The sequence below is a fragment of the Lactuca sativa genome, chromosome 5, assembly GCF_002870075.4.
Source record: "Lactuca sativa cultivar Salinas chromosome 5, Lsat_Salinas_v11, whole genome shotgun sequence".
Lineage (NCBI taxonomy): Eukaryota > Viridiplantae > Streptophyta > Magnoliopsida > Asterales > Asteraceae > Lactuca > Lactuca sativa.
In genome coordinates, this window is record NC_056627.2 from 140290593 (window position 1) to 140306078 (window position 15486).

The window sequence follows — 15486 nt, forward strand, 5'->3', positions numbered from 1 at the left end:
ATAATATGATTTATACTTATTTCATTCAACATAATGTAGATCTCAGTTTTGAGTTTCTTTTTGACTAGATCCAACACCATAATCACATAAGAACATGTAAATAAACATAGAAATCACACAAAGCATACATATACTCATAGATCTACACATTTGCTTGTATTCTCCCCCCACAAAACTTATAAAAACCGAAAAATAGGGGGTATGAAGCCCACCTTTGGGTGAGGTTTCGGTTTTGGAGTAGAGATGGAAAGAAATGAGGTGATTTTCGGCCCTAGCAACCTTTCCTTGAAGATCTCGAGTTTAGGAGCTTCTAAGGTGCAAGATCACAAGATTGAATGAATTTAGAAGAGATTTTTATGAAGTGAAAGGAGTTAGATCATAAGTTAGCCATTTACTTACCTTAGATGATGAATCACTTTATGAAGATCCTTAAACTTCTAGCCAAATTTTCAAGATCTTGGATGGAGAGAGTGGGTGATTCTTGAGTAATTTAGAGAGTGTTTTTGTGAGGTGTGTGTGTGCATGCTCTCGGCCGAAACAAGAAGGGAGGGGAGAAGTGAGAAGCTTGACAAGATTGTTGAATGGAGATATGTGTGTTGCATGGAAAACCTAAGGACAAAAATGAGGTGTCATGAAATAAGTCAACTCTTCCTTTTCTTTTGGGCTTGTCTTGGGCCAAGAATGGAGAGAGGAGAGAAAGGATTTTTGCGCTTTTTTCCCCTAAGCCCATATTAGAGTTAGGTTGAATGATTGTTGGCCTTATAAAACATAATTGTGATTTTTATGCTTTATTAGGCTAGATTAGGTTAATTATGGTCCATAGTAGTTCACATAATTGATTTATTTCATTCTAGGCCCAATATGGCCCAAAATGTTGGAATTAAATGAAAGTGGGTCTAATTAGAGACCATTTAAGGTTCTAAGCCCAAGATAGTCATGTTGGAAGCTTATTGGCCCATTGGGCCCAATAAGGAAGTCCTAGTCCAAAATGGACCTATACAAGAACTTCTAGGGTTTCCAATTACTTGTTGACTATTTGAAATGCTTGTATGGTGTGCTTGATTGAAATTTTGTTGCCATGAAGTAAGTATCTTACATGCTCTTAAGTTTTTGATTCAACATTTTACTTGAGTGTTGTGATTACAAGACACAAAATTTCTAGTTGTGACATCATCCCCCCGTTAGAGGGAATTTCGTTCTGAAATTCTGTTTGAAAGCTAGATTTGAGAATGATAGAATAGGTGAGGGTACTTTTGCTTCAGTTGGTCTTCATGTTCCCACAGGAATTCTGGTCCATGCTTTGCGTTCCGCTGTACTTTCACGATCGGTATGCGACTTTGCTTAGTACGCTTCACCTCCCTGTCCATGATTTCAATCGGCTCTTCCATGAATAGAAGATTCTCGTTGATTTCGATCTCGTCAAGGGGAATGACGAGTGTTTCATCTGATAGGCACTTCTTTAGATTAGAGACATGGAACACGGGGTGTACACTGTTTAGCTCTGCGGGTAGTTGTAGTTTCTATGCCACTGGACCTATTCGGGCGACGATTTCGAAAGGTCCAATGTATCGTGGGTTCAATTTTCCCCGCTTCCCAAAACGAATAACTCTTTTCCAGGATGAGACTTTTAACAGTACTCGATCCCCGACCTGAAATTTTAAGGGCTTTCGCCATTTATCGGCGTAGCTCTTTTGTCGGTCGCGCGATGCTTGTAATCGAGCTCTGATTTTAATGATCTTTTCCATGGTTTCACGAATGATCTCCGGTCCCGTTAGTGCCTTGTCCGACGTGAGTGCTCTTGCTAGCTGGGTGTCTCCTACTTCAGCCCAACATAACGGTGATCTACACTTACGCCCGTATAGTGCTTCGAAAGGAGCGACCTTAATGCTCGAATGGTAACTATTGTTATACGAGAATTCGACTAAAGGTAAATGGGTATCCCAAGACTCCCCAAAGTCTATCACATATGCGCGAAGCATGTCCTCGAGCGTTTGAATGGTTCGTTCACTTTGACCATTCGTTTGTGGATGATAAGCGGTGCTCATGTCGAGATGAGTTCCCAGTGCTTTCTGGAGTGATTGCCAAAAACATGAAGTGAACCTACTGTCTCTGTCCGAGATAATAGACACTGGCACTCCATGGAGTCTCACGATTTCGCGAATGTATAAACGTGTCAATCTCTCCATCTTGTAGGATTCTTTTATTGGCAGGAAATGGGCAGATTTCGTCAGTCGGTCGACTATTACCCATATGGTGTCTAGTCTATCCGACGTCTTAGGTAGCTTGGTCACGAAATCCATAGAAATTCCCTCCCATTTCCACTCAGGGATTACTGGTTGCTGCAATAACCCTGAGGGCTTCTGGTACTCCACCTTTACCTTGGCACACGTAAGGCACTTACTAACATAGGTGGCGATTTCCGCCTTCATGTTAGGCCACCAATAGTGTTTTTTGATATCCGAATACATCTTGTCTGAGTCGGGATGGATGGAGTATCATTGTCACAACTCGAAATTTTGTGTCATGTAATCTCTACACTCAAGTATAATGAAGAATCAAAAACTTAAAGAGCATGTATGATGCTTACTCTATGACATCTAACTTTCAAACAAATACACCATACAAGTGCTACAAATGGTCAAGAAGCAATTGGAAACCCTAGAAGTTCTTGTTAGGTCCATTTTGGACTAGGACTTCCTTATTGGACTCATTGGGCCAATAAGACTCCAATTTGACTATCATGGGATTAGAACCTTTAAATGGGCTCTAATTGGACCCACATCCATTTATTTCAACATTTTGGGCCATATTGGGCCTAGAATGAAATAAATTAAAAATTATGAACCATGATTAACCTAAACTAGCCCAACAAAGTGTAAAAAAAATCATATTATATTTATTTTGGGACTAAAAATCATCCAACTTAACTTCTATATGGGCTTAGGGGCAATAAAGCCCAAAAACCTTTTTCCTTTCCAAATTCTCGGCCCAAGGCCCAAATCCAAGAAGAAAAGAGGGGGGGGGGGGGTTGACTTCTTCATGCCACCTTACTTTTGTATGGGGGATATCCAAGTCTTTACACCTCAAACATCCATGCAAGTCTCATTTCTCCATGCAAACCACTCTCTTCTTCTCTCCCTCTCTCACTCTCGGCCGATTACACACACACACACACAATTCTCTCACAACTCTCTCTCAAGAAAACTCCCTCCAGTCTTCATCAAGATCTTGAAACTTAGAAGGTTTTCAAGGGGATATTTCCACAAATTCTTCATCTAAGGTAAGATTATGCTTGGATCTATGATCTAGATTCTTTGTTTTATCAAAAATCTCTTCCTAATCCATGCAAAAATCATGATCTTGCATCCTAGAATCACCTCAAGGCCGAGATCTTCATCATAGTGTTCTAGGGCCGAAAATCACCTCAAACTTCTTCCAATCCTCTTAAAACCGAAACCACACCTAAGGTGAGCTTCATACCCTCTATTTTTCGGTTTTTATAAGTTTTGTGGGGGGGGGGGCATACAAGCAAATGTGTAGATCTATGTGTATTTGTATGCCTTGTGTGATTTCTATGCTTAAAGTTGTGTTTTTTTTGTGATTATGATGTTGGATCTAGTCAAAAACCCTTAAAAATCGAGATATACTTTGTGTTAAATGATACTTTCATAAATTATATTACTACATACAAATTATTTCAAGAAAAATAACCAAGTTGTTTAATAACATTTTCTTTGGGCTAAAAACTCAATTTTTGGACTCAAAATGTTAAAAATATAAAGTTAAAGGGCCCAAAATGACCAAACACAATTTCTGATGGGTAAGATGAGTCAAAACAGTTTCAATAATGTATTTTTTGAAAATACACTCTTTTGAGGGATGAAAAATATAAATCTCAAGCATAATGGGCTAAAAGTGACATTTTCGGCCCAATAAGGCCCAATATGCGTAATTTTCCAATTTGAGGGGCTGAAACTGTGTTTTTCTGTAAAACAGTGGACTACTAGAGTTCCAAGTCCATTTCAAAGGTTAAAAATGCTTTTCATAATTAAAAAGGACCAAAGTTGCAAAAAATTTCCAATTTGGGCCAAAAATGTAAAAACTGCGAAAAAGGGAGGTTACAGCCGAGAAAACTGCATTTTGAGGGACCAAAACTGTTTTCAAATAAAAATGTGCTGAAAAATATCAATTACAACAAGTTTTGATATTAAAATGCCAAGACAAATGGTTTAAGGACTAACTTGGAAATTAATTGTTCAAAGGGTTGAAACGGTAAATTTACAAAAGAAAGGGGCTGTAAACAGAAAAATTTCAATGTTTAAATCAGTACATCTGTTGCGATAAAATACTGACACTGCGACTACCGACAAATCACAATACACAACAACACCAAAAATCGTTATCAAACGAATTGATTCGGTCTCGAATCAATAATGAATACGAAATTACTAACACAACGAAACTTCAATACACACGCGGAAAATTTCGGAAGTCAATACATACGTGAGAATACACCAGACGTCGATACACCGTCCTTGGGCCCAAAAGTTTCAAATCATGCTTGTTGGGCCTAGCTAGCCCAATGACATGATCTTTAGGCCCGAAGGAAATCTGCTTACATGTAGTTGGGTCTAATACGACTTAATTCCGTGTAAAAGGACTTTCAATGGCAATTGTGCTGCTAGTCCCCAAGGGTCCTTCAGTATTGCTAGCGAAGTCGAGAATTCACCAATGCGAGTCGGGCTAAGGGCCCTTCGCATTCACGATAGCCTTGAACGACGTAGAGAAATACCGGGGCTTCGCACCCTCATTTTTTTTTCTCCTCGGTTGTGGGGCTACATGAGTCCGGGTGGTTGGGTTAAGTGAATAGTGCGAGCGACGCCTAAGGGATCGTTTGTACGGTTGTCAACTAGTCATTTTCATTAATGTAGGTTTACAAGAATTCACAATCCACAATTAATCCAACGACTCCGGAGCTCAACGAATACACCTGCCGTAACGAAATAACAAGATATAAATTTTTGATGCAAAGTATTAGGAAAACATCGGGTTTTCCATTAATACACCGATGAGTTACATACCAGGTTTTTATAAATTGTTCACACTTTTTTATACTAAGTTCTTTTCAGAAAATATCAGATTTTCTGGTGATTTTCAAAACAATGCAAACAACTTTATTTCAAACATTACTTATGAACTCACCAACATTTGATATGTTGACGTTTTTCAAAATACTTGTATTCTCAGGTAACAGGTAAACTGAAGGAAAAATGTACTCAGTGATGTCTTATTGTTTGTTTAACTAGTATTGAACAATCTACTTTTGAGCATGTAATGTTTTGAAACTATGTACTGAATGTAAACGCAACCAGTTGTAATATTCCAATGCTTGGTATTGTATGATGTTATGTTTCATGTATATTCATTGTGATGGTATTCAATTGAGTCACAACAGCCCCCGGACGTTTCCGCCGTCTGGTTCGGGGGTTTGACACGATTGTTGTTGTTGTTGCTGCTTCCTTGTTGCTGGTTCTGAGGAGGGTAAGCCCTGCAATACCTTGCTGTATGTCCGTTTCGATTACAACTGGTGCACTGCAACTCCTTGCATTCTCCATTGTGATGGAAACCGCACTTGTTGCACTTGGGAAGGTTACCGGAATAAGGTCTGGGAGCATTTGAAGCAGCTGAGGCTGGAGCATGTGGTGTGGCTAGAACTGGTGCGGTGGCAGCATTAACTGCCACTGTCTGCTGCTTCTTAGAGGTCTCGGGGCCCTAACGCCCCTTCCTCTTGTTGTTCTTCCCTTTCTTTCCGTCACCTTCCTTCTTTCCTTCAGCCCCCGCTGGCTTCTCACCCTTTTTGTTGTTGTGGTCATACAACTTCTTCGCCAATCTTTTTGCACTATCAAAAGTTTCGGGGTTTGCAGCTATCACGTTCCCTTGGATCGGAGAGGTTAGTCCCCAGATGAATCGCTCAATCCTCTTTCCTTCCGAGGTGATCATACCCGGGCATAAGCGAGATAGTTCACTAAATCTCGATATGTAGGCATCGATATTCGCATTCTGCACAGTGAGGTTCCACAGCTCTTGCTCCATTTTCTGAATCTCACATCGTGGGCAGTATTCAGCCATCAGCATTTCTTTCATTTCCGACCATGGCATGGAGTTGGCTACAGGGAGTGTCATGACTTCCACGTGTCCGTTCCACCAAGTGAGCGCTTGATCAACAAAAGTGCAGGCTGTGAACTTCACCTTCATCTCCTCAGGACAATCGCATATCTCGAATACCGATTCCACCTTCTCGATCCATCGCTTCAGAGTGATCACCCCTCCAGTGCCGTTAAAAGTTCGTGGTTTGGCGTTTGTGAAGTCCTTGTAGGTACATGTTTTGGTGGGTCCTTGATTCATTTCGTTGTTCGAACTCCCGGCCCGTTGCCCGTTGCCTCCTCCGTTGTTCCCTTGGTGAATTTGTGCCATAGCTGCGGTGACCGCAGCAGATACGGCCGCCTGGAATGCAGTGGGGTTGGTCCAGGGTTTCCGTGAGTAGGTCGGCGAGGCATCTTTCTGTCATGAAATGGAAAGATGTTGAGTGTTTGGGGTTTTTGTGAGGTTGTGATCCTACTGACTAGGTGCATGGTACGAACTTAAACACTTCTACCATTTAGCATACAATCATAGATTCTCAACACATAGCAATTTGTAATGTCATAATAAAACACGCAAAAGTTCACTAATATTATCCGCATTTAATACCTGAAAATTTTGCTCGTAGGAGCATACGTGAGTGACACTAGTTCGACAACATTACGGCTCTTTGAGTAGTGTAGTCACTTAAACATTGAGTCGGGGTACATAGCATAGTTCCTAATGACCTAGTAAGATAAGTTTATCCCTATTCACGATGAGCTGTGCCCGGGGGTGGTGCCGAGGATGTGGACGCTCCCTGAAGACTAGCCACCTGTCGTTCTGCGTCCTGGAGTCGAGACTCCTACCTCACCTGCCTCATGTGGAACTCTCGAAGGACGTCACGTGTCTCCTGTTCCGCACGCTCGACCCTAGTCCATAACTGGCGTACCTGATCAGTAGTGCCCTGAGCAAGGTCGCCCGTGTTCCGTAATCGTCTCACCATGACTGGAAGGGCTCGATCAACCGGTCCTCCATCCCTCAGGTCAAAGAACTCGCGTGACATGCTGTACGGGGGTCGCTGTCCCTGCTGTCTGCTCCATCTCCAAAGATCAATACCCCAGGGAGGTGTAGGACCAGTGGGGCCCACACGGTAAGTAGGCACCCTGATCGGGTAAGGGGGGTTGATGACTTCGGACTCCGCATCCGAATCACCCCCTTCACTGTCATCGGGTTCCTCCTCGAAGCTTCCTTCATCTTCTTCTGATTCGGTAGGCTCGCCCTCGACTCCTGCCTGAGGTTCCCCGTCAGATTCCTCTTCGGGGTCTTCCTCAGGCTTTTCCTCAGGCTCCTCGTCTAACCATCCGTTATTCCCCTGATTAGGGAAATAAGGATCTCCGGGGTGATGAAAACCAGCCATGCTGTCTACGAGAGTGTGTAAGTATGCTAACATTATTCCTAGGATGCTACAACTATTGTATAGACTATGTAGGCGTTCTTCTCTTTTGGTGATATAGGGGTTTGTTTTTAGGTTCCCTAGCTCGCGATCTCATCAGAACATGTGTTAGTTATACCTTGGAGGGAATGTAGTTGATTAGGCTACATCCACTTCTTGATATCACTAAAATAGTCGTGAATTAACCGGGATACTAGCGTTATCTTGTTTGGTTCGGCGTTATGTTCTTATTCCTAATACAAGAAGGGGTGTTTTATTGTTATGTTTTACTTGTTTTGTTCAGAGTTGGGTTAGTCCCTCTTTTGGTTTATAGTTGCATATCAATGTGTGGTTAGACATGCTAGTTCACTATAAACAGAGCTCTGATACCAACCTGTCACACCCCCGAACTAGACGGCGGAAACGTCTGAGGGCTATTGTGACTCAATTGAATACCATCACAATGAATATACATGAAAAAGAACATCATACATCACCAAGCATTGAAATATTACAATTGGTAGCGTTTACATTCAGTACATTGATCCATAACATTACATGCCCAAAAGTAAATTGTTCGATACTAATTAAACAAACAGCAAGACATTACTGAGTACATTTTTCCCTTTTGATTTACCTGTTACCTGAGAATATAAGTATTTTGAAAAACGTCAACATATGAAATGTTGGTGAGTTCATAAGTAATGTTTGAAATATAATGTTTTGTATTGTTTTGAAAACCACCAGAAAATCCGATATTTTCTGAAAAGAGCATAGTATAAAAAGTGTGAAGATCCGTAAGTATGCTTGTTTGTTTCTATAAATGTAATTTTTTTTTTGTTAAGCTTGGTATGCATCTCGTAGGTGTATGAATTGAAAATCCTAGGAAAACCCGATGTTTTCCTAATACTTTGAATTAAGCGTTTTATATTTTGTTATTTCGTTGCGACGTGTGTATTCGATGAGTCCCGGTGACATTCGATTAATTATGGATTGTGAATTGTTATAAAGACACATTAATGAAAATGACTAGTTTACAACTATACAAACGATCCCTTAGGCGTCGTTCGTACTATTCACTTAATCCAACCACCCTGACTTCTCATAGCCCCACAACTGAGGAGGAAAAGAGGGTGCGAAGCCCCCGATATTTCCATAAGTCATTCAAGGCTATCGTGAATGCGAAGGGCCTTTAGCCCGACTCGCGTTGGTGAATTCTCGACTTCACTAGCACTACCAAAGGACCCTTGGGGCCCAACAGCACAAAAGCCATTGAAAGTCCTTTTACACGGAATTAGGTCATATAATGTAACAACTCAAATTTTCAAACAAAATTTTTCATTTTTAAAACATAAATATTTCCATTAAAACCAAGGCATAAGCAGTTTAATTATTTAGTCAATACAATTATTCAAACTCCCAAGATCATGAAACATTCTTCAGTGTGTAACGATCATGCCGGCGCCTTCCCACGGTCCTCGCTAGTACCTGAAACACATACATACATAACAACGGTAAGCATAAACGCTTAGTGAGTTCCCCAATATACAACTTACGCACATACGCCTTTCCAGGCCCGACCTTCCGGTTCATGTGTCTCAGGGGACTTCCGTCCCTGCTGGGTAAACCTTCCGGCCTTACCCACGCCGACCTTCCGGTCCATCACACATCCTCCGGTCCATGTGTCTCAGGGGACTTCCGTCCCTGCTGGGTAAACCTTCCGGCCTTACCCACGCCGACCTTCCGGTCCATCACACATCATATCGCCTTCCGGCCCATAATACATAGCACATATAACATATAACATACCACATATAGCATACATATCACATATCATATCCGACCTTCCGGTCACACAGTCAAACCCTTCCGGGTACAGTATAGTGAGAAGACTCACCTCGTAAGTGCTGAAAACTAGCAACTCCTGAAATCGCTCGCGCACAAACCAACGAGCTACAACCTTCCTATAACATTACATAACTCATTAACACTCATATCAGCTAAGTGTGACTATCCCTAAAAAGTCAGACTTAGGTCAATTCTGGTCAACGGTCAACTCGACTGGACTCGGCGAGTACCATGGCGATTCGGCGAGTCTAGTCGTCCTCACAGATTCCTGAATATTCCCTTTCTACTCGTCGAGTATACCTCTCGACTCGACGAGGTCCTCGTGGAAGAATCGCGGGGCTACCCCGACTCCACTCGTCGAGTCTGATGAACAACTCGGCGAGTCCCAGCACATCTTCAAGCTACTCGCCGAGTCTGAAGAACAACTCGGCGAGTCCATGCCATGCAGACGAGTAACTGCTTCCTGAGATAGGTCTCGTCCCGAAGTACACATGCATGGGACCTTCTGGACCTCTAAAGGTCCTAATACATGACTATAGTCGTGGGGGTAACAAGGCATTACATCATCAAATCACTAAATGGGTTCTATAAACCCTAATTTCATAAATACATCAATATAGCAGAGCATACACGAATTCTTACCTGGATGATGTGTTCTCTGCCTTCCCAACCTCAGAATGCGACCCCCTTGCTGCTCTTTTGGCCAATCCTTCCTCTTCCTTGCGCACCCACTCTTCTATAACCACCAATGGCCTAAGATCCTTGCTCCTACTGCACTAAATCGATTTAGGGTTTTTCTCAGAAAGCTAAAACGAACAAAGACGGCCAATGGACCCCTTTTATACGTCCCAAACCTGAACGGTTAGGGTTTCTGCTGAATCAGCGTCGACTCGCCGAGTCCATAACTGGACTCGTCGAGTCCAGTCGCGGAACCGCGACCAAGTCCGCGATCCTACTCGGCGAGTCTAGGCTCCAACTCGCCGAGTCCCCTCTTAAATCACCCCAAAAACATAATTTTAATAATACCTGGGATTCCGGGCTGTTACATATAAGACCCAACTACATGTAAGCGAGTTTCCTTCGGGCCTAAAGATCATGCCATTGGGCTAGCTAGGCCCAACAAGCACGATTTGAACCTTTCGGGCCCAAAGATGGTGTATCGACGTCTGGTGTATTCCCACGTTTGTATTGACTTCCCGAAATTTCCGCGTGTGTATTGAAGTAGCGTTGTGTTATTAAGTTCAGATTCGTTATTGATTCGAGATCGAATCAGTTCGTTTGATAACGATTTTGGTGTTGAAGGTGTATTATATTTCGTCGATAGTCGTGGTACTAGTATTCCATCCTAACAGATTTATTGTTTAAAATCACTAGAAATTTTCTTTTGCAACCCCTTTCTTTTGGATAAATTTTCAATTTTGGCCCTTTGTATAAAAGAATTTCTGTTTTAGTCCTTAAACCATTTTTCTTGACACTTTAGTATCAAAACTTATTGAAAGGGTATTTTTCAGATCAAGTTTATTTGAAAAACAATTTTAGTCCCTCAAGATGAAGTTTTCTCGGCTGAAACCTCAATTTTCGCAATTTTTACATTTTTGGCCCAAAATAGAAAATTTTGCATCTTTAGTCGCTTTTGAATATGAAAAGTATTTTTAACCCTTGAAATGGACTTGGAGCACTAGTAGTCCTCTGTTTTACAGAAAAATACTGATTCAGCCCCTCTAGTTTGAAAATCTCGCAGTTTGGGCCTTGTTGGGCCGAAACGTGCATTTTTGGCCCATTAGGTTTAAAAATTTCCATTTTAGTCCTTCAAAAGAGTAATTTTCCAGAAAATACATTTTTGAAACTGTTTTAACTCATCTCAACCATCAGAATTTGTATTTTGACATTTTGGGCCCTTTAACTTTATATTTTTAACATTTAAAGTCCAAAAATGGGATTTTAGCCCAAAGGAGTTCATATTAACCAACTTGGTTATTTTTCTAGAGTTGATTTGTATGAAATAATATGATTTATACTTATTTCATTCAACATAATGTAGATCTCAGTTTTGAGTTCCTTTTTGACTAGATCCAACACCATAATCACATAAGAACATGTAAATAAACATAGAAATCACACAAAGCATACATATACTCATAGATCTACACATTTGCTTGTATTCTCCCCCCACAAAACTTATAAAAACCGAAAAATAGGGGGTATGAAGCCCACCTTTGGGTGTGGTTTCGTTTTTGGAGAAGAGATGGAAAAAAATGAGGTGATTTTCGGCCCTAGCAACCTTTCCTTGAAGATCTCGAGTTTAGGAGCTTCTAAGGTGCAAGATCACAAGATTGAATGAATTAAGAAGAAATTTTTATGAAGTGAAGGGAGTTATATCATAAGTTAACCATTAACTTACCTTAGATGATGAATCACTTTATGAAGATCCTTAAGCTTCTAGCCAAATTTTCAAGATCTTGGATGGAGAGAGTGAGTGATTCTTGAGTAATTTAGAGAGTGTTTTTGTGAGGGGTGTGTGTGTGTGTGTGCTCTCGGCTGAAACAAGAAGGGAGGGGAGAATTGAGAAGCTTGACAAGATTGTTGCATGGAAAACCTAAGGACAAAAATGAGGTGTCATGAAATAAGTCAACTCTTCCTTTTCTTTTGGGCTTGTCTTGGGCCGAGAATGGAGAGAGGAGAGAAAGGATTTTTGGGCTTTTTTCCCCTAAGCCCATATTAGAGTTAGGTTGAATGATTGTTGGCCTTATAAAATATACGTGTGATTTTTATGCTTTATTAGGCTAGATTAGGTTAATTATGGTCCATAGTAGTTCACATAATTGATTTATTTCATTCTAGGCCCAATATGGCCCAAAATGTTGGAATTAAATGAAAGTGGGTCTAATTAGAGCCCATTTAAGGTTCTATGCCCAAAATAGTCAAGTTGGAAGCTTATTGGCCCATTGGGCCCAATAAGGAAGTCCTAGTCCAAAATGGACCTACAGAAGAACTTCTAGGGTTTCCAATTACTTGTTGACTATTTGAAATGCTTGTATGGTGTACTTGATTGAAATTTTGTTGCCATGAAGTAAGTATCTTACATGCTTTTAAGTTTTTGATTCAACATTTTACTTGAGTGTTGTGATTACAAGACACAAAATTTCTAGTTGGGACATTTTTACTATTCTCAAACATTAATCACAGCTTTTACATTACATAATTGTAAACACTTTTATACAAGAAACAACATTAAATTCTTATGAACTCACCAGCTTTATGCTGATACTCGTTTTCAAAATAACTTGTATTCTCAGGTCAAAAATAGACAGGTATTGGTGCTACTTTTGAGAAGATGGAGCATATACAAGACCCATCTTTTATTTTTGTTTATACTTTTGGTGTCTATCAACTATACAGAACACACTTGTATTTACAATTACTATATTAATGCAATGGTTGTTGTCGCTTGTTTTTACTATTATGCAATTGTTATGATACTGTACATGACGTCCTCCACCCCAGAACGTATTCCACCGTTCTCGGTTTTGGGGTGTGACAGATTGATATCAGAACATTATTTATAGTGAATCAAGTATATCAGCCCATAAAAGATATACGAACTATAAACACTTCGGGACGAAAGCACTCTGACCAAGAATATATACTTTTAAATACTAAAATATTTGATTAAGTGTATATATATATATATATATATATATATATATATATATATATATATATATATATACATTCACCAATACAAAGGGGTCAATATCATACTAGAACAGAACAAAAGTATTAATATTGTTGAACAACATAATTAGGCTTAGAGACATATAGTCACATCTGGGTGGATGTAAACTGATCAACTACATTTTTCCAGGAGTGACTAACATGTGCCTAAGAGTGATTGTGGTGTTGTAACAAGTCTAAAATCATACCAACACTACCACAAGAACGTTAGAACAAGAATACTATAGGAGTATTCTGTATTCTACTAATTGCATATGTGATAATTAAAAGGGTCGTTACTAGTAGGGCAATAGTTGCTATGTGGATACGCCACAGTTACATGTGACTAGGGCGCTATAGACTTAGAATCTGTGGCCTTTTCATCATTTCGTGTTCTTGTTTGATTGGGGATCTGGAGTAGGGTCGCTTATTCAAAGGACTATCTTACTTCGGTTACATGTAATTGGTATGCATTATGCAAGTATTGGGTCGACTAATAACGATCCTTTTAAAAGTATCCTACATTAGTACGTCTATTAACCTTTCTTTCCCCATTCTCGCGTAGATAACATGGCTGGCTTCCACCTTCCCGGCGATCCGTATTATCCGAACCAAGGCAATGGAGGATGGTTCGATGAGGAGCCAGAAGATGATCACCCAATCCCTTTGGATGATCATCGTGCTGAAGGCTTTTCGGATAGCTCCGACTCTGAACCAGAAGTCAACAACCTGCATGCAGTAGCTCCAAACCCTAACCCACGTCCGATATTTGAAGGTCCCTCCCCCATGTGGGCAATAACCTTGAACCGATGGAGCGATGACCAGGGTCAACCTGTACCTTTCAACGGAGACCGAAGCTTCTACAACATAAGCGAAGGAGGATCAGCAGACCATGTCTTGCCCATCATAGTCCGTAGGATTTCCAGGAACACCGAACAAGGTCAAGCAGCCATTGGCAGAGTCGTGGAAATTGATGCCAACTCCATCCTTAACACTGCCCGCATCCGCCAACTGGAAGAAGCCATGGATAGGACTAGGAGGACCAATGAGGCTCTGCAGCAATAGCTAGCTGCATCCTGAGCCGAAGTTAGGGAACTCTGAGCACGTCAAAGGGTTCAGGAGAGACATCTTCAAGAAGTTGTTCGCCAACTGGCTGATCATAGGGTTCGCCCAATGAGTACCCGTCGTCAGTAGAAGATATCTACTTATCTTTCCCTTTTGTTTAAGGAATAGCCTCTCTCTTTCTATGCTCGGTAGAGCACTTGTTTGTAAACATTCCTAACTTTGAAAGTAATCTAATTAGGCCTCTAGGCTGCCAACATTTTCCTTATGGTTTGATGTAAGACTTACTGTTAAGTTTCTTTTCCCGAATTCATTTTACATCATTAATACTAGTAATATTGGCAGCTACACACTTTGTGAGAAAGTCTGAAGTTTTGTGTTTTTCTACTATATTGCTATGATTCTATCTGATAACTGAACAATGTCAGTTTGGTCTGTGCAACTCTCGCAACTTATTTACAATCGATTCTCACTATTATCTTCATCTTTATAAATTTGCAGTAAGAGATGCCTCCCCGCAAGCGTCCGAACAAAGGCAGACCGGCAACTCAAACTCCACCTCCACCACCTCCTCCTCCATAGTTCGATCCTGTGATGTTTCAAATAGCTGTAACTGCAGTTGTAACAGCCGCTATGGCTCAAATGAACTCTGGTGATACCAGTGGAGCTGGAATGGGCATCAACTCCAGACACAGTGAAATTCCCTTACGAGCGCAAGGGTGTACTTATAAAAATTTCATGAACTACAACCCGACATTTTTCAATGGGACCAGAGGAATCCTTGCTTTGTCCTAATGGATAAAAAGGACTGAAGCTGTTTTCTAAATGTGCTCATGCCCTGAAGAAAGCAAAATAAAGTTTGCTGCTGCGACTTTCACTGAAAGGGCCTTGACATGGTGGAATGACCATGTCAAATCACTCTCTTTGGTAACAACCAACACCATGGGCTAGGACACACTGAAGGACCTAATGATGAATGAGTACTGCCCTAGGGGCAAAGTTCAAAAGCTCGAAGAAGAACTTTAGAATCTCAAGATGAAGTGGACTGACATAATAGCTTACACTGCCAGGTTCTGTGACCTGGTAGCTATCTGTCCCAACATGATCCCTTCTGAAAGCAAGAAGATAGAACGATACATCTAGGGTTTAGTGCCCTCGTATCGAGGAAACGTGTTAGCATCACGTCCTACAACCTTTGATAGCACCAAGGAATTGGCCCAGAGGTTAATTGATCATGAAACTCCCTCCACTCCATCAACAACCACGACGATTACTACCGCACCACCCAAATCAACTGACAACAAGAG